The sequence below is a fragment of the Amblyomma americanum genome, chromosome 7 (assembly GCF_052857255.1).
Source record: "Amblyomma americanum isolate KBUSLIRL-KWMA chromosome 7, ASM5285725v1, whole genome shotgun sequence".
Taxonomy (NCBI): Eukaryota; Metazoa; Arthropoda; class Arachnida; order Ixodida; family Ixodidae; genus Amblyomma; species Amblyomma americanum.
In genome coordinates, this window is record NC_135503.1 from 13794245 (window position 1) to 13822083 (window position 27839).

Below are 27839 nucleotides of genomic sequence, written 5' to 3' on the forward strand. Positions count from 1 at the left end.
CGATGACGACGCAATGCAAACTAATTAACCATAAATGCATGAAAAATTGACAACGTTTTTTCATTCCTCTTGCGAGATTCAATCGCTGGATTGCGTGCCTTACAAAGCAAGAGGAAACGTTATCGCTTTCTTTCTCCGCCAAGAATAACGACAAGCAGAGAATCATGTCAAACATCCTGTTCCACTTTCTCGTGACAAATTAGTGGTTATCAATACTATCATCACCTGCAGCAGCAGAAGCAGCGTTAGTACCACTATACCAGCTGACTCGTAGCAAGTAACAACGACAGAAGCCGCAACGAGAATTCTTCTCGGTGTTATGTTGGGCTCCGAATGATGCAAACGCATTGTAGTGATTTCAGTTTTCCACCAAGCGCTGGCACCAGTAACACTGTGTTGCCAGATGTTTTAAGGACTATCTCCCACTCTGGGCTTACAGATGAGGTGTGTGACTCTTTGCCCCGCAGCGGTATAGTAGCGTTCTCTGAAGTGAATTGCTTAACTCTCTGCTTGTCATGCAGCATAACAAAAGGGTTCGTGTCTGCGGGAGCCAAAGCAAACGCATATAAAAGAGCTAAGAAAATCTTGAGAAATAAACGTAGAGCTGATTGCAAGGGCACAGATGCAGAGACACAGTACGAAGCTTCCTCTCCACATTAAGTACCCAGCATCATTTCATAAGACTTCTTCGGAGTCTTACCCAGGCATATTTTTTGCTCTTCCTTGAAGATACGATGACAATTGCTTGCGCAGAGACGAGCAGGATGTCTCCAGTTTGTCTTCAGATTTTTGTTTGTTTATTTCGCGTGATCATAAGAAGTCTCCGACTGAATGAAACTAAAACAACAAGAAAAGCATTCCCGACGGAAAAAATAAGAACGCTGACAACCCTAACTCTGGGAATCAAAGGAAAACTTGTATTTGAGCAAACATCTCAATGGCCCCTTGTCGTAACCTGGGTAGACGCCTGTTCGAGGCTTGTGTCAGTGTCAGCACTTTTCTCCGCCTCCAGATCGAGCCGGTTCATGGCGCCTTAATATTCTCCGGGCTTGCATGGATGTTTTGTTGTTTGTCTTGTTACTTTTGATGGCATAGCAGTAGTTGATTCGACAGCCAGAACTCTCCGTCAGTTTTCCAGTAATGTCCCGGGAAAAAATATTGCGTTGTTCGTGCTGCTTGCGAATCCTACCCAAACGAGGCCGGACTTGTGTTCAGTTGCAACATGATACATAAAGCCTGTAGGAAGTGCTCCAATCAAAGCAAGCGTCCCATCACTCAGGAAAATTGAAAACAGCGGGTTAGTGACGGTACCGTCTAGCCCGGAAAAAAAAAGAGAATGTTTCCTTCAACCTGACTTCTCAAAGCTCAGGCCAGCTGTAACACTTCAAAATATTTTGAAAAGAGCAATGATAATATCCGGAGGAGGAAGCCGTTTAAGGTAACACGCGAAGACTGAAGAATGGTGGTGGCCGTACGCAGGTCGCATGCAGTCCATTCTGCATTCTAAGATCAATAAATTCGCATTCATTGCAATGGCAGATAGCGCAGTTTGTGGGATTCAATGCGCTATGAAGGCGGCAAGTAGAACGATTCCGCGTTCCAACTAACGCCTTCATTCGTGCACCAGCGGCTTTTTTCCGGTCTGGCTTCGTTTAAAACCTAACTATTGTTGAATGTGTCACCTAAAAGAAATCCTTAATGAAATTTTGTTGCAAGGGATTTATCCGAATTTTAAATAATAATTTTTATCACAGCAGAAATTTTGCTTCTTCGAGACGTTACCCATAACCACATGCTTTTTAAATAACGTGTTTTCCTGTCGTCATTTGGTAGGTGTATTACTGTACTTTCTATGATAGTCTGCTATGTAAATGTTATTAGCAAATTTTATACCATTGTTTAACTGTTGCCGTCGAATTGCTGGCTTTTTCTCTGTGCTCGTATCAATTGTTCATGTTAGAGATACAAAAATTATTAAAATTCAGAACGTGAAGTGAAACTTTTTGTATTGCTCAATTTAGGAGGAAATAGTAAGAGCAGTGGTACTCACTGCTACTTATAATGTAGCGAATTCATTTTTAAGGAAGACAAGAAGCTTGTGTCCCACTGAATGCTATCTCGTCGAGATCGAATGTACTAGAGTTGCATGACGAGCTACAGCATTTTAGTGAACTTTCCACTTCCATATGTTCAGTCATACGTTTCCTGTGCTCTGTTCTTCTTTTCCATCCAATTTTTTTTTATTTCTTCCTGGCAGGGTAGCGAATATGCATCTTGTAATAACTACCCTGCAATGCATGCTCTCCTTTTCTTGTTGTTTCTGTAGCCACCACCTTCTAATCTTGATCGCATACATATAACACGAAAGGTAAAAATATGTTTACTTCTTCAAAACAGCTACGGAGTACTGGAACATCAAAATTACGCAACATTAGTCGTGCTCATTCTTAAACATGGGAACCCCTTGCCACCCTAAATATGCGAAGCGTTCCTGAAAGAGCAGCTTGTTAAAGCGCCTTTGTGCGTCCGCTTTTTTTCTTGTTTTGTTTTTTTGCTGGTCTTGCTCCTTTTTTTCATTTTTGAGAGCTGCCTTTCATGCTAAAAAAATATAGTTCTCGTCAGCTGTTCAACGGGCGAATTCACAAGTTTGTTCACACGCAAAAAAAAGACAAAAAAATTCGTGGCCGACCATAGTCTGTGGGTGCATTTCGCCCATTATTCCATTCATTCTTTTTAAGGAAGCCGACCAATCATCCCTCAAAAGGAAAGTATATAAAAGCTGTATCTTAGCGATGCTCTTCTATGGGGCAGAATCGTGAAGGCTAACGAAAATGGTTGAGCTTAAGTTAAGGACAGCGCAGCGAGCCATGGAAAGAAAAATTATTGGTTTAGCTTTAAGAGACAGGAAGAGGGTTGTGTGGGTCAGGGATCAAATGCAGGTTAATGACATCATACTCGAAACCAAGAGGAAGAGATTGGTTTGTAAAGTTCATGTAGTGCGAAGGCGAGATAACGGCTGGTCCATAAGGGTAACTGAGTGGATTCCAAGAAAAGGCAAGCGTAGCAGAGGGCGGAAGAAAATTAGATGGGCGGATGAGATTAAGAAGTTTGCGGGGATAGGATGACCGCAGCTGTCACAGGATTGGGTTAATTGGGGATACATGAGGGAGGCCTTTGTCCTGCAGCTGGCGTAGTCAGGCTGATGCTGATAATCCACGTCCATTACCGCTTTCGCTGAAGAGCGCCTGGTCCCGACGTGGCCGGTGTGCGTGCACCTGGCTCCATCTGGTGCCCAAAGGATGATCTGTGCAAGCGCAGTTGCTCCCCGCGGAAGCGGATCGCTATAATAAATCTTTCTATCCTGGCGTGCGCTTTGTGAATCTGAGTGCTTTACGAGGTAAGGCAAGTTAAAAGCGAATGAATATGTTTTAGACACTCAGCCTGAGTTGCCAATCACTTTATACTTGCGTCAAACTTATTCAGACTACATTGAGAGCAACGTAGCACTTAATGCATACTATGGAGTTTTTAAAACATTTTTTTTTCAGATTTCTTCTTGCGCAATAAAATCGGCGTGTTGCGTGTTTTACAACTCGCCATCACGCATAACAGGAACGTGACGAAAGTTCCAGTGAGTCTTCTCAATTTTGAGCGAATGACGTAGCAAAACAAATGTCCGAACCGAGAGTGATGGTTGTCACTTGCAGCAACACTGTGAAGGAATAGCGTTAATATCATCCTTTCAATTGCACAATTATTCGTTCAGTCGCCATGTTCCGCATAAAATTAGTATCTATTGGTCAGTAGCTATTATCGCTCTAGTGACACGAGGGAAAACGCATACAGTGGAATGATGCGATGAGACTGGCACACGTATGTATCATTTTGTGAGAATATTGGCCGCGAATTACACGCACGTGCTAATCGGAAATAACTGTAAATCTGCGGGTTTCTGCCTTGAAATGGCCTCTCATACCCAGAAATTTAGGACAATCACACATTCTCAAAGGGAAGTTGTTCATGGATGCAATTCTTTCGCAAGTCGTAAGATTGCACTACAGTAATCAATATATCCCCAAGTCCCTTATCAGGACGCTTGTGGTTTTCTGCTATTTGTTGTCAAAAACGCACCCCATTGGATTGCTATCACAGCATTAACTATTGGTGCGAGCGCAGTACAGACTCTAAAAGCAAGCTTTTGCTGTACATCGGCACATTACATCATTCGCATCAGTATGTTCATAGCAGCATCTCGCGACATTCCAGAGTTGCCTCACAATTACTGTCAAAATCACGCCGCATTAGTTTTATATTTTATATGGCAATCTTAAGTACTGCAGGCGAGCGCAGAAGATTAAAATCAAGATTTTGCTGTGCATTGGCAGAGCAGACCATTCCCATCAAAATTTTCATAACAGTTTTTTAAAATATCCCACAGTTGCCTCTAAATTAAAAGTGATGTCCAAGAAAGCTGAACTCGTCCTTCCGCGCTAGAGGGAATTTGAGAATACAGAAGAAATAAAGAACGAAAGAGTTTGCTACAGTGCATCAGAGCTTAACTAAGCTAATTCAAACAAAAAGCCCTGCTAGAGTTATATCACGAAATAAAACTAGCACGCAACTTACAAATGAACCGCAGAGAGAAAAAAAAAGTAAAATTGGCCTTCGAATGTTAACCGCTGCGTGGACGCGGCGAGAGAACCAGCGAGACTGGCGCGGTTGACTCGCGAACCAAACGCGAGCAGAAGGGAAGTGGGGAGCGCCTCCTCCTTCCCTTCCGGCCCTCTGGCGGCTCCCGTTTTCCCTAGGCCGATTCCCTAGCGGAGGACGCGATTGATCCCGTCCTAACTCGAGGGCCGCTGCTCTCGCGGCCAAAGCTCTGTGGCGCTGAGTCAGTTCGCGTGCGCGGGCCATACTGTGTGCGCGGCAGCTCTCGGGCCAGTCGTGCCAGCGCCACGCACCCGGCAACGTCAGCAGCGCGCGTCGCCGTGACAGCGTCGTTCACGCTTCCAGTACTCCGCGTCGGCAACGTCAAACGCCGCCGCTCGCCCTCCGACGCACCGCCGCGGCACAAGCCAAACTTGCGTGTGACGCGTTATGGCCTGGTCGCGCTGCAAGGGGGCATCATCTGCGGCCGCTCGCTCCCTCGAGACTCCGTAGTCGAGAGGTACGTACGTACCAGAAATGGTCGTCGGCACGCTCGAAACGCTATTATTTGTTAATGAAGGCCTTTGAATAAGTCAAGCTGCCTGCGTGCTAACATAAACGTGCTCGAAGGGAAGCTTTACTTCTTGTTTGGTAAAATTCATCGACGTAAAAACTTTAGAAAACAAAAACTGTCGTGGGTAGCAATTTGCTCGACGTGAGCGAAACCTGTTGCATTTCACAAAAAGTGAACTTGGAGCAAACCTGAAAGGAAAATATTTATATATATTCTTCAAGGTTTTTTACATATCTGTTACTCCTAAAATACATACAAATACTGTAAGTCTTCAAAGAGCCCTTGTTAAAGCGCCTAAAGAGGGTACTTAAAGTCTAAGTGAGATTATTTGTCTCTACTTTCCGAGTAAAATTTTAGCAAGACTCGAATGACGGGCTGAATGTTTTCGCGTACGATGCAATTTACAGATCAGGTTGCCAAGTTCAAACAATCTTAAAAATGTGTTTTGTGTGATCTCGACATGTGCTTACATTTCACAGCCGCAATCCTGACGGTGAAATTTGGTTATCATGAACAGTCCATATTTTTTGGCGATTTTCTCTAAAAAATTGAGTGGATGGTTTCCAAAACCGTGAGCGCGTTCTTCGTAAGCACTGTATATATTGTTTAAGTGACGCATAGTGATCTAGCAGCTGAACATGCAGGGTGCCGGAAAAACACTGTCGTAAGTACAGGGCAAGTTCACGGGCTACTGTCAAAGTAATTTACATCGTGCCAAGATGTCGTTGGCTCGAGGTCTGTGTCAAAATATTTCTGACAATTTTTAACGTTTATTGCCTTTGGGTTGACTGCATCATTAGTTGGTGACCGCGCTAATGTCTGAACCTTTTTGCGCGAACTGTCCGCCAAGAGTTTCTGCTCCGGTGGATATAAAGAATGATTATCATTGAAAGTGTCTGCTAACGAAAACCAGTATTCAGATAGTGAATCACAGCTCGCATAGTGTTTTAAAGCAAGAAAACATACAAGGTTTTTTTTTCATAACTACTATTTTCATGTAGCACTGCCCGTAAAAAAAATAGAGAACTGCAAAGCGCGCAATGCACAAGACAAGTAGCTTCGAACTCTTTCACACCGGCCTCAATTGAGACAAATAGATGCAGACTAAAATTTCTAGTTCCGTGCGTCTCAAAGCAAGGTGCAGAAGTTAATAATAGCTTCTCTGCAGGCAACCAATGCTCAATTTAGTTTTCTAACAGACCGACCACTTTCTAACTGCGTCTGTGCAATCGCCCACCAGCCTACAAATTAAAAATTCCCTCATGCTCTGCTTAATGTCGTATATTAAATGCTATAGCGCAGATAAAACTGGTTCCCTAAATTCTTACAACGCTTCATTGCCTCGTAATTAGAGATTCTACCGCTGTAAATGTTGTACAGGCTGGCAGGCGAGAGGTTAAAACATGCCCGGAACAAACTTCTGCCCTCGCCTAGAGCCAATACGTCGAAACATCAATTTTTAGATTTTTAGTCTGTACACCATGTAGTAAGGAAGTGCTCACCATTACTTTTTTAATATCCTTTTTTAAAACGCACACCCCTCAGCCGCGTATGGCGTTTTTGGTGCTCAAACCATTTCTTCAGAAGCACAGTACAGGATACTTTCGACCGCACTGGTATCATTTATGAGTGGTCTGAGGTTCCGAACTAAATTTTTCATGAACTCCGGTTTAAGTCTCATGCGTGCAAAAAAAGAAAAACGCTGTTTAGAGTAATTTCAGCCCTCTATACAAGTGTGTAGAGCACAGTTTCACCGATAACTGACGATAAGGTTATGAAGTGGGGTTAACTTTAAGAAAAGAGAAGACGCAGTCATGAGCGGCAGAAAAACGCGTAGAGCCAAAGGGTTGAAAACTTCGCAGTTAAACAAGGAAATGGCTGGCGAAGCGTCAGCAGCTTGATAGAGCATAATTAGGCTTCCTTATGGTAACTAGTAATATCTCGACGTTTTCTAAAAAAATACTTTGTTGGTGTCATTTTTTTATAATCAGACACAGTGCTTTCGCCATTCACATTTTTACTTGTTTCAAAGGCATCAGAAAGTTCTGAATGAGTTTCTTGTGTTATTTAGGTTCACAACCTTTCTTTTGCTTTAACGTCAAAACATAAAAGGAAACATTTGTCCTTCGTAATGCCTCGCACATTTTGTCCGCGCACCGCTGACCCGACCACTCTTGAGAACTCCGCCGAGTGATGGCGAAACCTTTCCTCTTCCCCCTTCAGATTCGCCTCACGTACTATGCTGTCATGTACATTTATTGTTGACTAGTTTCAGCTGGTCAGCGTTTTCTAAACTTCTTGAAAAAAAAAAACGAGGGAGCCGATAATTTCTGGTCTTAGTTTCTTTATTTCTTGCACAGTACGTTCGCTCAGTTTATTCACAAATACAGTAAAGTTCTCGTGGCATTGCTCTGCCTAATTATAAGACCCTCAGTGCCATTTTCACGTTAGACTAATTTTTGCTTAAGAAAAGTACATACCATTTGCGAAGTCTTAAATTTCAAATGCTTTCTGGATTCCTAACCCCAGTGTCCAGAGGAGCAGCTGTCGCCAAACATCCCCATTCTGCACATTTCAAAAATGTCAGCATGGATTCTGTTAAATAAGTTTGAAGTTTTCTTGAAAGGAAAAAAGAAGTCAGCGTCGGTTTCATGTTAGCCTTACCCGAAATGCAGCCATTCCTTTTCAACGCAATTTTTTAACGCAATACAAATTACGGGCGTTATAGGGCGAATTGCGCTATCAGTGCAAGCAGAAAGTAATAGGAACTTCAGAACAGTTAGAACTTTTTTCCACAAAATTGTCATATTGATACGTATTTGCGGTTTTTAAAAATTTTACTACTGCAGGGGAATATCATTTGAAGGTAGGAGGACATATTAATTGCAACGCTCCTGAAGAAAAAAAAAACCTGAAAGGTTTATTTCAGTGTAGATTTTACGGAGTCACAGTTTTAATGAGAGCGGACTTTTTATTCATGCTTTAATGTAAACAAGTCTAAAGAATAAGAGAATGCAGGCAGGGTGGCCTTAGCCAGGTTGTTCTAATCTGCTGAAAATTTGCAACGCTTCAGGCACAGCATCGCAAAGCAAGAGTGCGCGTCGTCAACGTATCTTTGAGCTTTTATAGTAACTTTTACTGGCACTCTACTCACATCGCCAAGATATAGCAGGAGACACTGTGTGCGAAATAGCATGTCTTCTCTTCATCCTGCACGATGATCATAAAATAATTCAGAGATTTTAAAAATTACAAAGGGTGCTCTAAACCTGCTTTCGACTATGCTCCCCTTGAACAGCACATGGTCTCCCCTAATACAGCGAAATAAGATTTCTAGTTCTCGATTTAGTAGAATACCGTTCTGGTACTTTTCTTGGAGAAAAAATAATCTTAATGACTGTGCTGGATTTCGACTGTAGTTATAAGGCAAGGCTCGATTACTCGAGCGACCTCTAATCGCAACAATCTCACATTCAAAATGACAGAGAACGCGGTGGTTACATGCAAAGGAAGCTTCGATAACAGTTCTCGCTTTAAAGAATTACAAAATTCGCGATGATTTTACCGAATCTTTGTTCGGTTAGAAGCGCAGACATCTTAACGATGAAGTTTCCTTTTCCTCGAAGAGCACTGGCGTTGAAAGTCGTCGTGGGTTTCAGGCGCAGAGTGATTGTAATACCCGGAGAGTCGCTGGCATAATACCTCATTAGCCGCGCTATTCATGAGACTAAGTGCCTCTCTAATGCATTGAAGTAGCGCAGCGATCGCAGGACCACGCAGCAAACACAGATAAAGAGGAAAAACAAGGCCAGGAGAACAGACAGAAAAGAATATTCGAGACGCCTGAGAAGCAGCAAGAAAGCATCGCTGCCGCGAGACAAAAGGCTTCTAAAAGCTTGCCTCGCTCACCGGCTAGTTGTATTAAGCGTATCCGTCCAGAGTGGACGCCCGCAGACTTCCAAAGTTAATGCTCAGTGGGCGCAATCAATTGCCGCGTTGCTGGCGCGGCACGCTGGTGCGGGAATCTCGCAATGACAAGATTTCTCCGAAACAGCACGGCTCTTAGCACGGCGCGGTGATTATGTTTCACTGATTCAATTACAGCGCATGTCTGCAGACTCCCTCCTCTCTCACCCACGTCCCCATTCCTTCTACTGCTATTCTCGCGGCCTTTGCGTCTCTGGTTGTCTTTGTTATACGACCACTCTCATGCTTGCCCGGCTCGGTTAGCAGGAAGGTTCGACGATAATAGATCTGGCTTAATGCACTGCCCCTACAATGGCCTTCCCGCATGCGGCTCTTATGAGACTCGCTAAGTGACGCATATTTCATTTCACAAATTAGCGTCCGCTTCCCCCGATTTTTTTTTCTCCTCCTCCCGTTTCTTGCAGGAGTCACTATCCTGGGCAATGGGCTTCACCTAATGCACAAATGTCTAGGGAGAAGGCCTCATTAAACCAGTTCGTTGTTTTATTATCGGCTGCTGTGCGGATGATTGATATTCATGTGAGCGCTTGCAAGCTCAGAACAAGCCCAGATGAATTCGGAGGTCACTCGAATTACTCGGACCCACGATATACAGTGTGCTTAATGAAACCCATACCTGCAAGTCTTAATTCCTTTAGAGCGCTGTTCCTTTTCATGGTTATTAATCTTTCCAGGTCCAGATTTAAATAAAGGCAAGGAGCAACGGGGTAACAGGGTGCATGTGGCCATCTTCTTCAGGCAAAAAATTTTGCAGAAGAAAAGTGCACTGGTCTCAGTTTTTCAACAAAAAAAAGTTAGAGAATAAGTGGTGCAATGAGTAATTATCGTTACTGTTTAATCAACTTCAAATACAGACTCGATTACAAAACGTTTGATTCGTTCGTGATTTGTTGACAAACCTACTCTATTCTTATTCGATCCGGTATTGAAACCATACAATTTGAATATCAATACGCTACTGTCCTCACACTCCGAGACTGATCCTCCTTGGCGAATGTGTGCCGAAATTTCTTTCAGTGTGCGATTGTAATTGCGCGTAATTTCACATTAATGAGGATATCAAAATGGACAGACACCTGTCTTGGCTATTGCAAGCAACCTTCTGCTAAACTAGCCGTGGTAGCTTAGTGAATTTGGCGTTCTGCTGTTGATCCGAAGGTCGCAGGATCGAATTGATGAAGTGATGGCCGCATTTCGATGCTGGAGGAATGCAAAAGCATCCGTGTGTTATGCGATATCAGGGCACATTAAAGAAATCCAGGTGGCCTCTATTAAATCGGAGCCCTCAACTGCGGAGCCATCATAACACCATGCCTCGCTTGCTAACATTAAGCCCCAGATACCGATACATACTGCTCAACTATTTCTTTTTAATTAATTGCTTACTTCTTTACCTTTTTTACAAGAAGGCCAGCAAGGAGGTACCTCTTTGTGAGCCTTTGACAAGTCCCTGATAACGCTGATCACACAGTCGCAACCGACGCGTCTACACAGATGCTGTTGTATTAGCGTACGCGTCTTATATTGTATAGTGGACATGGCGGTTTTATTTCTTATTCGTTAAAATCATGATCATCTCTTTCAACTTTGAAAAAATGTAAAAAATAAGAGTTTATCTGCTAAATTTTGACCTTATTTTCAGTTCTTTCCGACTTTCTAGCCAATCTTGTCACACTTATCGCAGCTGTCGAATAGAGTGCAAAAGAAAAGAAGAAAAGCTAATGAATGAAGACGTAGACTATTGCACCAAGTAACTTTCAATCCACTTTGGCGCTGGCGCATTCTTGTCAAACAGTGCGGTGAAACAGAAAAGCCAGAGAAATAAGCGAACGAAAAAAAGTACTCTCTAAAGCAGACTTGCTCTCACAATGGCCTGCGCACTGTAACTGTCAAAATAACACAGTTCCCTGGAGATAGGTACACGACAAAGGGTTGTCCAAGCGTCTTGTGGCACAACTCCCTCGGCGGGAAGAGCAGTTCAATAGCCCAGAGACAAGGGTGAAGGAAAACACCCATGCCGAAATACGAGGCAAAAAAAAAGTATCTGTACAGACTGTAAAGAACCGAGCCCCTAAAGATCTTTTCTATGCTTGGGGTCTTTAAAACCATGCAGTCGTTCAAATACTAGGCTGAAGTCAGCTCTTCATGAGTCGGTTGCACAAGGCTACTGGCAAGAAACTGTGGTTCGTAGCTGTATATCTCATGAGCCAATGATATACAGGATCCAAGACACCGGCCAATCGCGAGCCCTTCTCACGTGAAGCCAAATTTGTAACCTTTGCCTCTTGTGGCGGCGAGGAGCCCTAACATCCGCTACTCTGCATGGTTCTAACCATTCACGTTTACAATGCAGAATTGAGTCCCACCCCTTTTTGTTCACTTTATCCCCTTTCTGGCAGAGAATTTCTTGGCCAGATGCACGTCCCCGGCAGGCATCGCGAACGTGTTAGTATACGGACAGCGGTGGATGCAGCCTAAGCATGGTAGGGCAGAGAAAAGAGAGGCGGAGAGAAAGAGGCAGTGTGTGAGCTGGAAGCATGTCGGGGCGTTGCTGAATAATCACCCCCTCTCCCAGATGAATTCGCGCAGCGCGCTGGCGCGTCGCCCAGAGAGCGGTGAGCCGCCGACGGGGACCGTCGTCTCCTGGGCAGGAAATTATACGGCATGGCCCCCTGCGCCTCCTCAAGAAGCGCATTAAATCTCCAGCGCCGCGATAAACTGCGTCTCGGAACGCGGCGCGGCCCGATTTCAGTGCTACAGCGTGTAGGAAGAGGAAGGCAAAGAACGCGAGGAAAACATCCCAACTCCCTTTTTCTTGTTGTCCTCGGGCATCCCCACCTCCTCTCTGTTCTCACCAACTTATCGCTGAAGCGCGAGTCGACACGCCGTGCTCACTAAGGAAGTTTAAATGAAAGAGAGAGAGAGAGGTAGAGGAGAGTTGAAAGACTACATAGACCGGCAATTTAGCCTGGTTCTGTCCTCGGCCAAGGTGGCAGTAAATGCTTCAATTTACCATTTTACTGCTGTCCGCCATCACGTAAGAAAAACTGCCAACACTTTGCTTCTCTTTGTAGCACGGGTAGGCGACGGTGTTGAGAAAGTACGGGCAGGTGTTTAGAAAGCGATGCTATTAAGCAGACGGTTCACTGTGTGTTTAACGTTGCCTAAAAGACACCCGTCGAACAAAGAAGCGACGCTGGCGAGACGCAGTTAATAACCTTGCCGAATATCCGTAGCACATGCCCCAACGAAGCCACACAGCAAGTCACCCAGGAGGGGAACACTGACTAATAGTGAACGCCTCCTTTGCACGCTGGCTAATCAAGTAGACCGTACAAATTGTTTATAGGCCGAAAACGGGGCCTTGTTAGTTGTGCGTGGCGCTACATTTTACGCGCCGTGTTCTCTCAGTGTCCTTCCTTTCTTCTGTGTTCGTTCCGTAAACTATAGCGCGTAATAGACATCTTACTAATCGACGTAAACTTGAAAAGGTTATACAAGTTAGAGAGAAACAACTCCGATGGGGCTATGAAAAGTTCAGCGTTGAGCTGCGCTCGAATGTTGGCTTTCTCTCTCTGAGGTATTAAACTTCGTGCTCTCTCTCTGTGTTGCGCATAATCGCGTGTATGTTTCAACGCGACTATTTGTCAGAGAGTTTCACGTGTTACGTGAACGCCAGGCAGTAACCGTAACAAAACATAATCTAAATACGCGGGCTGACAAAGCGCGACTGCGCAGAATCGGCAGTCCGGCCAATCATGTGCGCCACAACTGGAAGTAGCGGCCTCGGGAGAGAAATAAAAAAGTTAATAAGCAAACGACACGATTATGTGAACAAAACTACGTTCCACTGGGTCTTGTGATAGAGAAGCGTATAGCTTCGAGCATGCTTACTAACTTCGCGAGCAGAAGAGGGCGAAGGATAAAATTCGGCTCTTCATAGCTCTGATTCAACACAGCGCATTCGGAAAATTCTGCCGAAGACGACTCATGAAGCAGTGTCCTCGAACATCTAATGGATAAAGCAATTTTATTTTGGGGGGAATTTAGAGTCCCGTTAAATGAAACTGCCATTTGTGCGGAGCAACAATAGCTTTTTTTTTTCATTCGTTCAACTTTTCAGCTCGTGTGCACATCCTAAGTACACTGCCTCCGCTTCGAGCTTCGCTGTAATAACATTTCGAAATATTCAAAACCAGTTCGGGAGATTATAATAGGCATAATGGCTTCTAGACAAAATTGTGTTAGTGAATAAAAGTGTGTAAAAAATGTGACCACTGTGACTATTATGCAAACGGTTAAACAATAATAGCCTTGCAGTAAGCTTCTTGTTGCTACGGGGTGCCTTTTGTTCGAATATTGACTCGAAAAAATTGCCTTCGTCCTTTTAGAGTGCAGTGCTTCGAAGTTTGCGAGCCATGCTTTGATATCAACCAAGAAAGGCAAGCACACAGATGCGCCTCATGGCCAAGTTTAGGCGCATTATGCGCTCAATACAGGCCTCAATTCATGAAAGGCCATCAATCTTTGTTAAACAGTTTTATATTTGTGTGTGTGTGTGTGTGTGGCGGGCTTGTCTGAGCTTTCGACAGCGCTTCACTCACTTCTTGATTCTCTACAAGGCACGCGCTTAACATCTTCGAACAGGAAGGAAAAAGCTCACTTAAAACACAAATCGAACTATTGCCGAGTTTCTTCGAGAGGAAATATTTTACACGCTTTGCTGTACAACTTCTTTCTCTTACACTTAGAGAGCTATAAAGAAAAACGTTTTGAATTAATTTACAGAAAGCTGCAAACACCAGATGCAAGCACCAGCGAATAAGAGAAAGCACAAAACAAATAAAAGAGGCAAAATTTTCCTACTGAATTGTTTTCATATTGTTACGTGGCGGCCAGCCGAAAAATGAGACGAGATGACTGGTGGCAATAAGATAATTTAATGGCCGCTGGCCTAGCGCGAGCGCTCAGTCTCGGGCCACTGCCAACTTCGTCTTCTTCGTCACACTACCCGGGGCCACCGAGCGATCGTCCCGATCGGTGACAAAGAGACGTGCGAAGCGGTGATGGGCTTCAGAGAATGGCGGGACAGGAAGCAGAAAGTGGTGAGATGCTCGCCGCCACAATGTAGGATATGGCTGAATGATTCCTGGCCTGCGAAGCTTTCTGGCCGTAGTCACCAGGAGCCGACAGCCGGGGCCCCAGGACACGCCAAACGGCATGGGCCGGGGAACGGTGTCGTCACGTGTGGGCAGCGTCTCGGGTCGATGAGGTTGGGTCCTTGAGTCAGGTTCAGCTCATCGTGTCGAGTGGTCTGGGCGGTGGACGGGGCGGGGGAAGAACAGTGAGATCGGCTCGGGTCTGAAAGGCTGGTACACGGCCGGGTGACACAGACCAGGAACTCAGGGCCGACGACCACGGCTCCCGTATGCGCCGAAGCTCCCGGACCAGGATGGGGATGAACTCCGCACCTCACACCAAACGTTACGTGACGGCCAGCCGAAGAATGAGACGAGATGACTGGTGGCAATGAGGTGATTTAATGGCAGCTGGCCTAGCGCGAGCGTCTCGGGCCACTGCCAACTTCGTCTTCTTCGTCACAATCATTTCTTCTGGCAAGTTCCATTTTACGAGTAACAACGAACATTTACTCCAGAGTGTGCGAACCATTAAAAGGATGGTCTAACACAGAAGGTAAATACTTTTTTGCAACGCGTTCACATATATGCGGAGAACTATAAGTTGTTCAGCGAGAAAACAAGGCTGACATTTTCAAAAATAAATTCAGTCGACATCTTGATCTTATCTGTTCTTTTTCGAACGTTGACTCCTCCCCTTCCCCTGTTATTTTGTACATTTTACTGAAGAAAGTATGTCAGTTGAGTGCACGGACCACAGATTCTGCATGTGCTAATATAGAAGTATATTCCATCACTAGCACAGAATTCTTATTTCAGCTTTCCTTGCTATCGTAAGGCATGCAGAGTCTTAGAATGCGCGACAGAAAGTTCATATTCCTGTTTGCATGCTGGGAAACGTGAGTCATGAAAAATTCCGCAAGTGAAGGACTGCGCACCCGACAGCGTAGGAGTACTTTTGCTGTTAAAAATTTGCAAGCAGTTAAAAAACCACTTCACGCGGCTGTCTATACACACATACACATATTAGTGAGATGAAAGGTGCCGACGCTACGTAATATAAAACTAATGCACGCTTAGACTCTTTCGAGTCATAACAATTTGCTTTGTGGTGGTGAATTCGGAAAAAAAACGTCCTTTGAGGCTCGCTAGTAGAATTTTCAAATGTGGGTGCTACGGAGGTGAAACGTTTTCAACAAAATTTATTGCATTATTCACGAAGTAAAAAAAAGGTGAATGCGCAGGACCGAAGGAAGCTTTTTCCTTCTTTTTTTCGCATCATTTGTTTGCTCTTGCATGACGCTCGTCTATATCTTGTTTATTTTTTACTTGTATTTGTGCTCACTCCTGCTTGGAATCAAGCGACTCCGCAGTATTAAATAAATAAATAAACAAAGCATAACACCAGCTTTTCGCAGCAGGAAGAGCAGGCGGCAAACGGTGATCTTCGATGAAGTGACAGCTCTTCAGCGAAGCGAGCGATCAGATCCGCTCGCCCACGCTTTAGAACAACCTCCGTAGGTTTTTGTTTGTTTGTATACACCTCTTCGTCTTTGCCTATTTCTATCTCTGCACCTTTGCCGCTCACCACCCGCTACAGCGCCAACCAGCAGCTGCGTCTGTTTACCTGGCGCTGCACGTGGGCGGCTTGTGTCGATGTAAACAACAGAATCGGCGGCATCGGTGCCCGCGAAGCGAGCCACGCTCGCCGAAGTGAAGAAGAACAGGCCGCGTCGGGCGGCGGCGAGCTGTTCCCGGGCCTCCGTAATTACATCGCACTCGACCGCGGGATTTGGGGATCCGAGGAAAAAAAAGAAAAGGATGAAATGGGAAAAAAGAAAGGAGAACCCGAGTCACGGCGCCGTATAGTAGCGGCCACTTTGCGTGGGTGAACGAGCCGCTCTCGAGACGGCGCAGCGCTGATGGGACGTCTTTTGAGGACAGAACTGCTAGCAGCCTGCTGTTGCAGTTCTTGCGGCAAGGGCCTGTGCGCGCGTTTCTCTGCTGTCGTCCTTACTCGCGCTCTTTTTCTTTTCGGGGAGCCGAAAACAACCTTTGTTCCTTCTCGTCTTCGCCATTTTCTCCCCTTGTGCAAGCTCTTGTTTCATCATTCGCGCTTCCACCACGCATCTGTTTCCAACGCTCTTCTGCTTCTCTTTTTTTTTTCTTTTCTTCCTTTGTCGGCCTCTTTCCAAACCTTTTGTTGCGCAGCGCTGAAGTGGCGTATTTTCCCCACGACTTCTGTGATCAGGCCCGGTGTTGGGGCTCAAACAACACGTGCCTGCCTTTCGCTTCGAAGCGGGACCTAAGTGGTTTCAGGCGTAAAGTTAGTACGTGGGCGCTTCGTCTGAACCAGAACCTCCTTGCGTCGAAGACGGAGGCAGAAGTGGAAGTTTGCGAAGCCTTTCGCGTGTAAAAATGGCTCCTGATTGGCCGATGGCATGAAATCGGGCCAATGGTTGGCGAGCTTTGCAAAGATCTTTGCGTACCGGACTCAAATACTGGTCACCTCCCACTTTTGGGTGGTGCAGAGAAGCTCATGAAGTCAGTTTTTTTTTAAGTGATAGGTTACTGGCGTCTTTGTACTATGAATTTATAATATCGCTGACCGCGATGGAAGCAAGAAAGATGACAACCTTTGAATACAGCACGACCGAAGGTTCTGCCTCGACCACCAGCCTTGATTACATAATACGGCCCTTAACGGCTCAAAGGAGAAAGTGAAGTGCGACCGACGGCCGCGCACAACTACGTGTAGAAGATGTTGCTTCTACAAGAGCTGCACGCAAACTGATTTATTCCACTCACTGCACGTGCCTTCATCTACTTCTTGATCTGATCGCGGGCTACACTCAAGAGGGACAAGGCGGCTTGCAGAATGGCTCCAGGCAGTTCGGTGTCCGGTTCTCCCGAAACATTTACAAGTCTCAACGTAAATTTCAGTTGAGCTCCAACTTTCAACGTAAATTTCAGTTCAGCTCCAACTTTCAGCGCCTGCGACTACTCGCATGCGGACTGCTGAGGACAGCTGTGCGCAACCTCTGCCGCTTTATCTTCTTTACGCTCATTTTCTTGTGGCCTATATGCCACGGAGCGCTTCTTGCATGCGTCTTCAAAATGAGGGTAGTGCGCTAAAAAACACGGAAAACTAAAAAATATGTGGACAGGACACTCATGCCCGTGTTTTTTAGTGCAGTGGCACCATTCTTGAGATGAACATCTACCGACTAGCCCAATTATTCGCTCTATTGCACTTGCTTTTGCAGGCGTACGTGGCTGTGTTTCACAGGTTGCTTTGCTGAAGGGTCGCCTGAAGGTTGTAGAAAGAATGCAATATGGCAAGAGAAAAGGCTGCTCCAGAATGTCTTTTAGAAGACGCACCAGTATCGAACCATAGAGCTGAAAAAGTATAGAGAGCAGTGAGGGCAGCAAACGAGGACTGGCATGCAACTTCATTAGGGCTAGCAGAACTGAGGTTGTTGTAGGCTGCAGGTGGGACTAGTCTTGCGTAACACTGCCGGAAGTCTTTCCACCGTAGTTGCACATTGAAAGCGAATTCAGGTCAGCCGGTGGTGGCATAGTTATACCTAGCAGTCGTCTCACAGACACTCAAGGCTGTCTCTTGCCGCCACTGTTATCAGGCACTTCGATTCAGAGGGGGGCTTCCCGGCATTTAAAAAAACAATCATTACACTGAAGAGCCGCCGGGGTGGCTGAGTGGTTATGGTGCTCGGCTGCTGGCCCGAAAGACGCGGGTTAGATCCCGGCTGCGGTGGTCAAATTTCGATGGAGGCGAAATTCTAGAGGCCCGTGTGCTGTGCGATGTCAGTGCACGTTAAAGAACCCCAGGTGGTCGAAATTTCCGGAGCCTTTCACTACGGCGTCTCTCATAGCCTGGGTCGCTTTGGGACGTTAAACCCCCCTAAGCCATAAACCATTACACTGAAGTAGCGTGTACTGATATCAGGAACGGCTGCGCTATTCCTATACCTTTGAAAACCGTTCTGGAGGATGGCGAGCCGTCACAAATTTTTAGTTCAATAAGTGCGGACGAAGTCTGTGTGCTAGCATCCGTCTTTCAGTCTATAAGTATAGGATTCAAGATCCTACATATTCCGTGAGAACTCAGGTAGTTGAGTGGTTTTCTCTACGTGGTTTTAAAGGGCATGGAAATACGCCAGCCACCTCCATACACCCCTTCCACCTACAACTGTTTGCTTACCGAGCGTCGAATCTGGCAAGCTCAAAACGCATTGTTATATATCGCAAATCTATCCATCACCAGTAAATCTACCTTCAGTGGTAGCGCGTCTGTTTCATGGTTCAAATCGCTGGGAACTCCAGAATAGCCCGATAAATGAAATAGAGCACAGAAGAAATGCCAATATATTTGGGATTCTGTTTGCTAAATTGTGGTTAATTGCGTGTGTAGGGCATTTTTGTTACATACCAAATGCGGCAGTACTCCGCGTTTGCTCATCGATCGATATTTCTCTTTGTCATCGCTGCAGGCAGCATGTCACAGCATCCATCTCGCCAGTGCCCTCATGTTGTCACCAGAAGAGCAAAATAATCCCAGAAGTCTTTTCTAGTGAGGCGACTGCGCGAACAGATGGATAGCGCACCGCTATGTACGCTGAGTTAAAAGGAGTGAGTGCGTCAGTTGGTTGGTTGGTAACAACTTTATTCAAAAGTCCTGCAGAGCTTTCGCCGACGGGGCCTTAGGTCTCCCACGTGGGGACGTCGAGGTGTTGCCTCGCCGTCGCCTCGCGGGCCTGCTGGACGGCCCAGAGTTGGTCACCGAGGCTGGGGCTGCGCAAGGCAGCGGCCCACTGCGGCGGGAGGGTTCCGGAGTTAGCACCGTCAGGGTTTTTGCTACAGTCCCAGAGCATGTGGGACTGTCAGTGAGCTTTCTGATTTGTGAATCCACGAAAAGAACATGAAGAGAAAATTATGTACAAAATAGATTGCTTCTCTGGGTAGAAAATTATCTTGAAACATCTCCGCCACTGGCAAAATAAAAACGAAAGCAAGGTCCATTTTTTTTCTTCTTACCCAATTAAAACCTACAGAACCTGGGTTTGCGCTAGTTTTCTTTCGGCTTCTTGCATTTTACGAGCCTCATTTTGCTTACTAGCTTGATTGCAGCTCTCGCTGCATCATTTTTGATAAGTTAGTGCTAAAGGTTAGTATCTTAGCAAATGCGGTTTTCAGTTTCCTTCTTTTCCCACTTTCTTTCTAAAAAGAAATTATTAACCAACATTGAAAAACTTGCAAGACATGATCCCTCGTTGTTGAAATGAACCTCTAGCGATATTAACTTGTTTCATTTAATCGTGTTAGAAGCGTGTCAAGTATAAATATAATAGTAACAGAATACTTAAGGTATACTAATCTGCTTATATGACCATAGCTTTGTCTAGAGAATTCACAAAAAAAAAGATGCATTGAGACGGCTGGAACGTGCGCAGCTAGCTCGATGAAAGATTACTGCAAAGTGTTTGTTTTCAACCAATTCACGGCGGGTAAAGAGAAACTCTCAGGCTCCGAAGCAGCGGCCGTCACACCATGCACAAGGGCTTAAGGAAACCCAGAATACAAGAAAAATCGGCGCGATGGAGATATCTCACCTGGGGGCAACGATCGAAAAGCGCACTTCAAAGAGGGGATTTAAAAGTTTGCAAAAACGACACGCGCTTCGGGAAACTCAAGCGGAGGCAAAGTAGCGAAATCTCCTCTGAAGTGTCTAAGCTCCCAGACGCACGCAATAAAGCAATCATATAGACTACACTGTTTCTTTCTCTTCTGTCTTTTTCTGTGAACGGTGTGGGAGAAGAAAAACACTCAGATTAATGAGGGCGAGCGTGCGTCGTATTCTACCCTCACAGGCCGAACAAAAGTGCGCCCTGCACAGATGGACGTTTCCAACGCGCCATTTTTTTGTGCTTTTGCTGCTGAATGCGTGCACGAGACTCGGGAAAGAATCAGCTGGTTTCACACGATGAGGTGAGGAAAAGTTATGGGAGAGCGGCAGGCCATCGGCATTGCGTATTGGTAACAATGTGAATGACGAAACACTTCGCGGGATACGAAGTCACGGGTGCCTTCCCTGGGAGAAAAAATATTGAAGGCCCAAGACGCGCACAATATTTTGATACGTTTATATACGGGGTGTTGACACCTGGTAGCATCTACTGCTCCCCTTTCTTCATGCCACATTGGTCCCGAGGAGAGCTTAAAACGCCGGCAACACGCTAGTTGTCATCCAAACGTCGCATAGTTGCTCTGTGTTCCTCGTTTCCGACAGAATATTTTGCAAAATTCACGAGAAAACTTCTCTCGCGTCCACGCCGTAACGAACACGGTTGACGTGGTCGTGGCATGCAGGCTGTCCTGTCTATTCTGATAGGCCACTTGTTTATCGCGTTATCTTGCAAATGCGCTTCAGTTGCTTTGGCGCTTCGCGTTAGCTTTCATCTTGTAATAAAGTGGTCTTCTGGACAGCAACTACTCTGAAGAAGACAAAGCATTCTTCTCAAATGACTCTTCAGTAAGTAGTAGTCAGTGTTGTCCACCTACAGGCGTCCTCATAATTTAACTCTCTTAATGCTCAGGTCATTTTCTAAAATGCGGAAGTTCAGTTACGCAGAGACGAAAACGCGAAACATACTACAGCGACCGATTGTGTCGCCAACTGCATTGACTGCAGCTACTTGTCGCTCATTGAGCGAAGCATGGAACGTAGGCATCGACAGCTCGGAATATTAACTACGGTAGAGAGATTCTTGACTGCCGAAAACAAAAAACAAAGTTGGCTAGCGAACTGAGGCTTCCTCTCGAGGCTTGCTCAGAATGTGAACAAGTTGGTCAAAAGACATTGTAATTCAACTTGAAATACACCGTTGACGCCAGTATTAACACTGACGCAAAAAAAAATGCGACTCTAGAAGTACCAGGCCATCGGAGTGAAGGTATCCGTGGAAGCAACATCGAGGAAATATCAGAACGAACGGTCTGCGCAGCATTCTCCGGTCAAACTGCAAACTCCGCCTCGAGCATCGCCGAGAGACCGGCGTTGGTGGAGGCTGCTTCTAGTGCCTTCTCTTGCCACTGTTTGCGTGTCTTTTTTTTTCTGGCTCATTCACTGATACGTATAGGCAGGAGCCTTTCGTTGTCCTCCACTAACTTTTCATTTCGCCGAGCACTCAGCCGCAGGAGCCGGCGTCAGAGCCTTTTTGGAGCACGCGAGGCGTCGAAAAGTCGTTTATTCTCTCAGCCGTGCCGCTGCGTTGGGTATACTACACTACACTGCCGCCGCGTAGCTCGGAGCGCCCCAGCCGCAAGCGACGACGCCTCGGCTTCGAGCCCCCCTATTTACCTATCGACTTTGTGCCTCCTCGACTTCCTATATTACCGCCCTAAGAGGAGGAGGAGGAGGAGTTCACGTCCTGAAGCTTGTTCTCGTCGTCTCTTTCATATTGCTATTCTTGTTTTCGATTTTTTGTTTTTATTTACGGCCCAGCGCCTTGTGTCGTCTGCTCATTCTTCTCCAAGTTCCTCCCTGTCGAGCGGGCTTCTTAACCGGGCGGCTCGCTTCTGCTCGCCGTCTTCTCTTGCCTTTTTTACTTCATTTTCATTTTAGTCGGCGAACGGTCGAGGACGGACGTCTTTGATGGCGCGGTAAACAAAAGCTCGACAGGAGGCAGGCGCTGCATCGGGGATCAGGCGTCGTCGTCTTCTTGGTGGTGCGTTTGACGCGAGGCGTATTGCGGCCGCGCCGTTGACGGCATTTTCGCGCGCAAACCCCAGGCGCCTCCCTCATTCTTTCTTCTCTTTTAAAACGCGGCGAGAGGGGGGGGGGGGGGGGGGAGGGAGAGAGAGAGAGAGAGCAGGAAGAGAGGAAACTTTATTAAAATGAAAAAAAAAAAGGCTTGGCTGTGCGGCTGCGGTTCCAAACCGCTGGAAATCGCGTGCGCACGCATCAAGGCGTGGTCTATTCGCAATCTTTCAGAGCTTTCTTTCTATTACTTTTTACAACCTTCCTCTCCTTCTTCATGTTCGCTTGTTTGCTTACATCGCGTGGCGCTCCCACTAAGCGGCTTATGCTCCCGAAGCGCCTGATAATTTCCGCGTTTACGACGCTTACGGCCAAAGCTCGGCAACTTACGAGCCTTTTTAACTCCTTCGTGTCGATCGATATTCATCCATGGTGTCACAGCGCATTTGTTGACGCAGTGGGATTGTGGTGTGTTGTCGTAATTGACAGTTAGAAATGATGCTACAGCAAAAGCTCAAATCCGTTCTGCAAGTGCCGAGCCAGTGTCAATGCCCACACTGATTTAAAAGCACAATAAGCACACAATAAGTGTAATATAGCGCTGTACAGCGACGGTGTCCTAGAGGTTTCAGCGCTTACTCTGCATGCAGTAGGTGCGGGGTTCGATCCCCAGTGCCGCCGAGTATACGCAGGTAATAAAATGGATACAAGCTTTTCCCAGATATGATGCTCGGCTACTTTAGGGTTAAATGCTTGGGAAATGTGTCTTTGACTCCACATTGTGTAGACGAGGACACCTTGTGCCATGGCGCCCTTTGGCCATAGCTGCCCCAGCTCCATAAAAATTCATCAACATCTTATATGTAAAACCCCAGAATGCGGATATGCAGGTACCAGCATTCCTTCAATTCAATCATTCGTTCAAATTGTTGTAGCCTTTATCCGAACTCTAATCAGTGCCCCGTTTTACGTCTCTTTTAACTCTCCTATAAACGACAAAAGAAGAATATGAACTCTTGCTTTGGCGAGTAATTTTATTGGTCAACATTTACATTTCTCAGTACACTATATTTACGGAGATAAAAGTAGAGCTTCTGAATATTGCCTAAAATCATGGTTTCAGAAAACAACTTCAACGCTGTTCGATGTCAGGGGAGACAGTAGATATATAGAAAGTTAAGAGGCAAAAAAAAGAGAGAAAATTAACAACGGATCGAAGGATTGCTTGTATGGAATTGGATAACAAAAAATGAATTATTTCCTCTTTGAATGCGGACGATTTCATCACCTATTAGTCACGCATTGCGCACCATTCTCTCTGAATAGTCCCGAACCGTCTGCGTTTTGAGCTGCTCATTTGAAAACATGGGAGAAAGCAATCAAAACACAATGTAGCTCATACTATGCCTTGCCTCGACTTCTGCAGTGATAAGTGCAAAAAGGAGCACTCCTTTGGTTTCTCCCATTGTTTGTTCATAGCGTGGTGCAAGTATCAGCCGAATGGGAGCAGTGGTTCTAAACTGATATATGCACCACTGAAAGGAGGCTTTCAGTTGCCACTCAAGCAGTTTTGCATTACGCCACTCTCTGCCTGCGTCTCGAAACCTTAAACTGCAACAGTTATTGGGGCGCTGGCAGGAGTTCTGAAAGTCTGCTTCGTTTAGCGGCTTCTATAGCTCGCACGTGCCGAAAGATGGGGCTCGAAATGCAAGCCGTTTCTTCGTTCCCAGAGTAGTGAAGCTAAGGAAGATACAGGGTAAGGATTGGCGGAGAAAGAAATACAAAATCATCTTGTTGAAGAGCGCAGGTGGATGAAATTTTCTCGCTGACGATGGCCAGCTCATCATCCAGCTGCACTGGACATGATGACAGGATAGCATGGCAGTGTCTAAAACTGGCGTAGGCAGCAGGAAAAAATAGACTAGAACGCAGTACGAAAAGAAAGATTCGGACAGATACAACAGGATGACGTGTTCGCAGAGCAACGTCACGAAAACAGACTTTGTAGGGGATCGTTGTCGACTTTGTTTAACGTCGTCGTGGAAAGCTGTAGTATATCGGCTGGCGACGGGGCACGCCCGCTTTTGCATTAGGAGCAAAAATCCCCTCAAAATTCACTGTATTCCAGCAGGATGCTCTCCGCGAAGCCATTTCAAGCTTCTGTCTTGACAACGAACTACTGCGCTGAGAGGAGTAACTCCCACTATTTGCGTTTAATAGCCCGCCAGAAATGATATTCGAAGAATATCTTTATTCTTGCATGGGGAGTTATAATTGCGCACGGCTGCACCAAGCGGACTGTTTTTGTTTGTTTTGCGTAACAGGAAATAATAGTTATCTAACCTACAAGAGTTTACAACGAGTAGATTGTTAAAAACATTTTAAGCTCAAATCACAAAAAGTTTCGTGTTAAGAAAAATCAGTTTCCGGAACTTAAATATGCGTTGGTATTTCTTCTGCTCTCCAATTCTTCACGGTAACCAAAATATCGACCTCATTTTCGGTCGAGCTTTCATGACCACCCAACAAACCTTCACCGATGAAGAACAGACATGATAGATAGTGTTGCTAAAGAATAGATATATCTTTTATTACGCAATGACTTACGCTCGTTCTAAGCATTCGCTTAGAAAATGCCCATTCTTGGTGGTAGGGCTTGGTCGAACACCCCCCCCCCCCCCGCCTCTTTTTTCTTACTCTTTTTCTCTCCGAACCTTTTAGCAGCGAGTGTTTGGTCGCGCGCTCCAGCGAGAATCCAGCAACCCGTGGAACCACCGCCATCACCACTGCGTCTCTCCCCCGAGGCCCGTAATTCTCTCTCCGCGTAACAGCGGGTGTCCGACACGAAGCGAGGCACTGCGTTTACGTCACGCGCGGCACGTGCGCGCGCCTTCGTTTTTCAATTATGCAAATAGCTACACTCCCTCCTATCTCCACCACCATCCTCCCGCGCCTCATCGAGCGTAGCAAAAAAACTGAAGCGAGTACCACGCCCAGACTACCTTTTGTAGAGTGGAAGCTATCATTTCCTGGCTCATCTTCTTATGCTTTCGCGCCTCTCTCGCAGTGTGTCAGCTTTTTTTATTTTTTATAGATATATACACAGACCTCAGCTCTCTCCCGAGTGTCCTCGCTTTTGCTTATGCATATTTCCTTAGCAGATTTCCTTTCTAATGCCTCGTGCCTAAATATTCGACCATTTGCAGCTTTTTGTTTCGGGTACGTCGGTGTTGGTTCTTGCTTTTTGCCATTATTCAGCACTCCTTTTCTGCGCGCCCCTAATGGAGCCAGTTAATAATTCATGGATATCGAGCAGACCTTCCCAGTGAACGTTAATAACTGCCCGGTTCTATCCTTCAGAGTTTCTCGCGAGCTCGCTATTCCTGTTTTGGGGAAAAGAGTAGTCGTTTTCTCCTGTCGTCCTGTTTCATACCTAAATCCCAGTATTTGCCTTCTCTCTTCTGGAGTCTTCACTCGAAAGAACTTGTGAAACTTGTGGCTTTCTGTCGTATTATCCATATCTAATTTCCCAGCTGCGCTTCTAATTGTTTTGCGTGTAAACTCAGCATATCAAGCTTTTGAGCGATTCTGTCGTGAAGTACCGGGCTCGATAAAGGCTGCTTTCAATGGCTTCAACATTTCGCTTCAACAGCACCGAAATGAGTCTCACTGTCGACGCCTGAGCGAAGATATGTATGTTGAGCAGCTTTTATGATTACGTTGCCATGACAACGCAGCAAGAAGCGATGCATTCGCTTCCATTACTACTGTCTAGAACTCATTAATGTTCGAGAGCTCACATAAATCTTTGCTGTCGCGCATCGAGTTATGGGGATACGAAAGGGAGGAAGTAGAAATTGCCGGATGATTTTCAGTCTCTAAAAAAAGAAATTTTACGCATGAAAGAACTCGAAGTTGAGATTGTAAAAGTAGTTTACTTAAATCCTATTCTATTCGAGTTCTTGTCACTTATTATCACTTCATCAGGCATTGGTGTCATGGCCCCTGTTATAACTGCTATCTGCCAGTCGGGAAGTCCGATGATAATGACAAAAGGGAACTGAAGAAGCTGTTTCATTATAACACATGAGTAGTGGTAATAATGATAATTATTTGCCTTTTACTTTTTGCTGTTCTAAAATGGGTTCCTATTCCATACGAAGTTCGGGTTTGATAACTATAGCAAACAACGTTACCAGCCAAATTGTTACAAATGGGGCTGGCCGGAGAGAAAGAGGCAGAGGTAGGATTACGATTTGAGGAAAGCATCGTTGTGAAATACAGTCCTGCACGAGGGATATTTACAAAACTATTGACAGCCTGCCTGTATTTGGTCAGAATCTTAGTTGACATCTGCTAGACTACATTTATAGGTCACTACATGGTTCAGTCATGACATTCGATTAGCCTCCACCCCGAGGACTTCCGCGATGAGCTAAAGCTCGTGCATTCCCCAATTATAAACCGTTTGTTGCGTGGGACGTCCATTTGAACTCCCTTCAACAAAAGGTTTGGTTTGGTTTATGGGGTGTAACGTCCCAAAGCGACTCAGGCTATGAGTGATGCCGTAGTGGAGGGCTCCGGATAATTTCGACCGTCTGGCGTTCTTTAACGTGCTCGGACATCTCTAGCATTTCGCCTCCATCGAAAGGCGGCCGCAGCGGCCAGGACAGAACTCGAGTCGTTTGGGTCGGCAGCCAAGGGCCATAATTACTGAGCCACCGCGGCAACTTCAACAAAAGATCCGAAGGCTGGAGGGCATCTTTCAAGAAAATCTTTTGGAAGCTAAAACTAATTTTGTCTTAGCTTAAGAAGAATTTGGGTGCGTCATCGTACGCACGATATGTTTCTGACTTTGCAGTGGCCGTATTCTGACAAGTTGTGATTGGTTGGAAGACGCTGTTTGGGACTAACATTGGTACCGGACAAAAATAGCTTTCAGCCATGCGATATCTACAGTTTCAGTAGTAAGATACCTACGTATATTTTGACTAGAAAGGCTTTCTAAAGCGCGCTTTGTTGTGCGAGTGGGTTCTGCACGACGGGAACCTGTCAGCGCAAATCAAAGAAATCAGCGGCGAGAGAAATAAGCTTCTTTTATCGATACTCTTTCCGCATTCTCAATTTTGTACTCTATGCAATTCTTGCTTTTTTTCACGTTCAATTTTTCATCAAGATGTCCGAATAACTTTCTCTCTCTCGATCCCGGCTTCGCGACCAGGTTAAAACCTTGATCAGGCAGCAACAAAGACGTTCCCGTTTTAGTATACGTTCTTATCAGCCCGACTCCTTCCTGAAACCATTTTGCAAAACAACTCGCCGAGTGCGGCGCACAAGAATAAAGTTGTTTTTCGACAAGAACGTCTTTTGACGAGTTTCCGCACCGTGGGTCGCTGCGAGGCAGCGGGGCACAAAAGAGCGCTGGATCTCGGATGCCGGTGACATCGTCGTCCCTTTCAAATCAGCTCCGCCCGCGCACCCGGTTCCGAGAAGAAAAGCTCGCCTTGCTGGAATGGGGGACCGAGTTTTAAATAACGTTATATAAAACCGTGCTTTTCTCTTATTTTTAAGGGGGGCGCGGCGTACTCTTCTTTCCTGGATTTACCTCTTACAATGCCGTTGGATGTGACCCGGTTTCTCCAGCGAAATGCCCGTCGCATCGAGTCGGTTGGCGGGTCAAAGCCAACCTTTTGAATGAGCGCGCAGATGAGATTCG

The 27839-nt window shown here is 45.7% G+C and overlaps 1 protein-coding gene across 1 annotated transcript in view; it reads left to right on the top strand.

Moving 5' to 3' along the window:
- The first annotated feature begins 4894 nt into the window (after positions 1-4894).
- Positions 4895-27839, top strand: part of LOC144098521 (plexin-B-like) — a 192377-nt gene continuing 169432 nt past the window's right edge. Inside the window, exon 1 of the mRNA XM_077631226.1 lies at positions 4895-5167. The gene's annotated coding sequence lies outside the window, so the exon portion shown is untranslated. The remainder of the gene's footprint in view (positions 5168-27839) is intronic.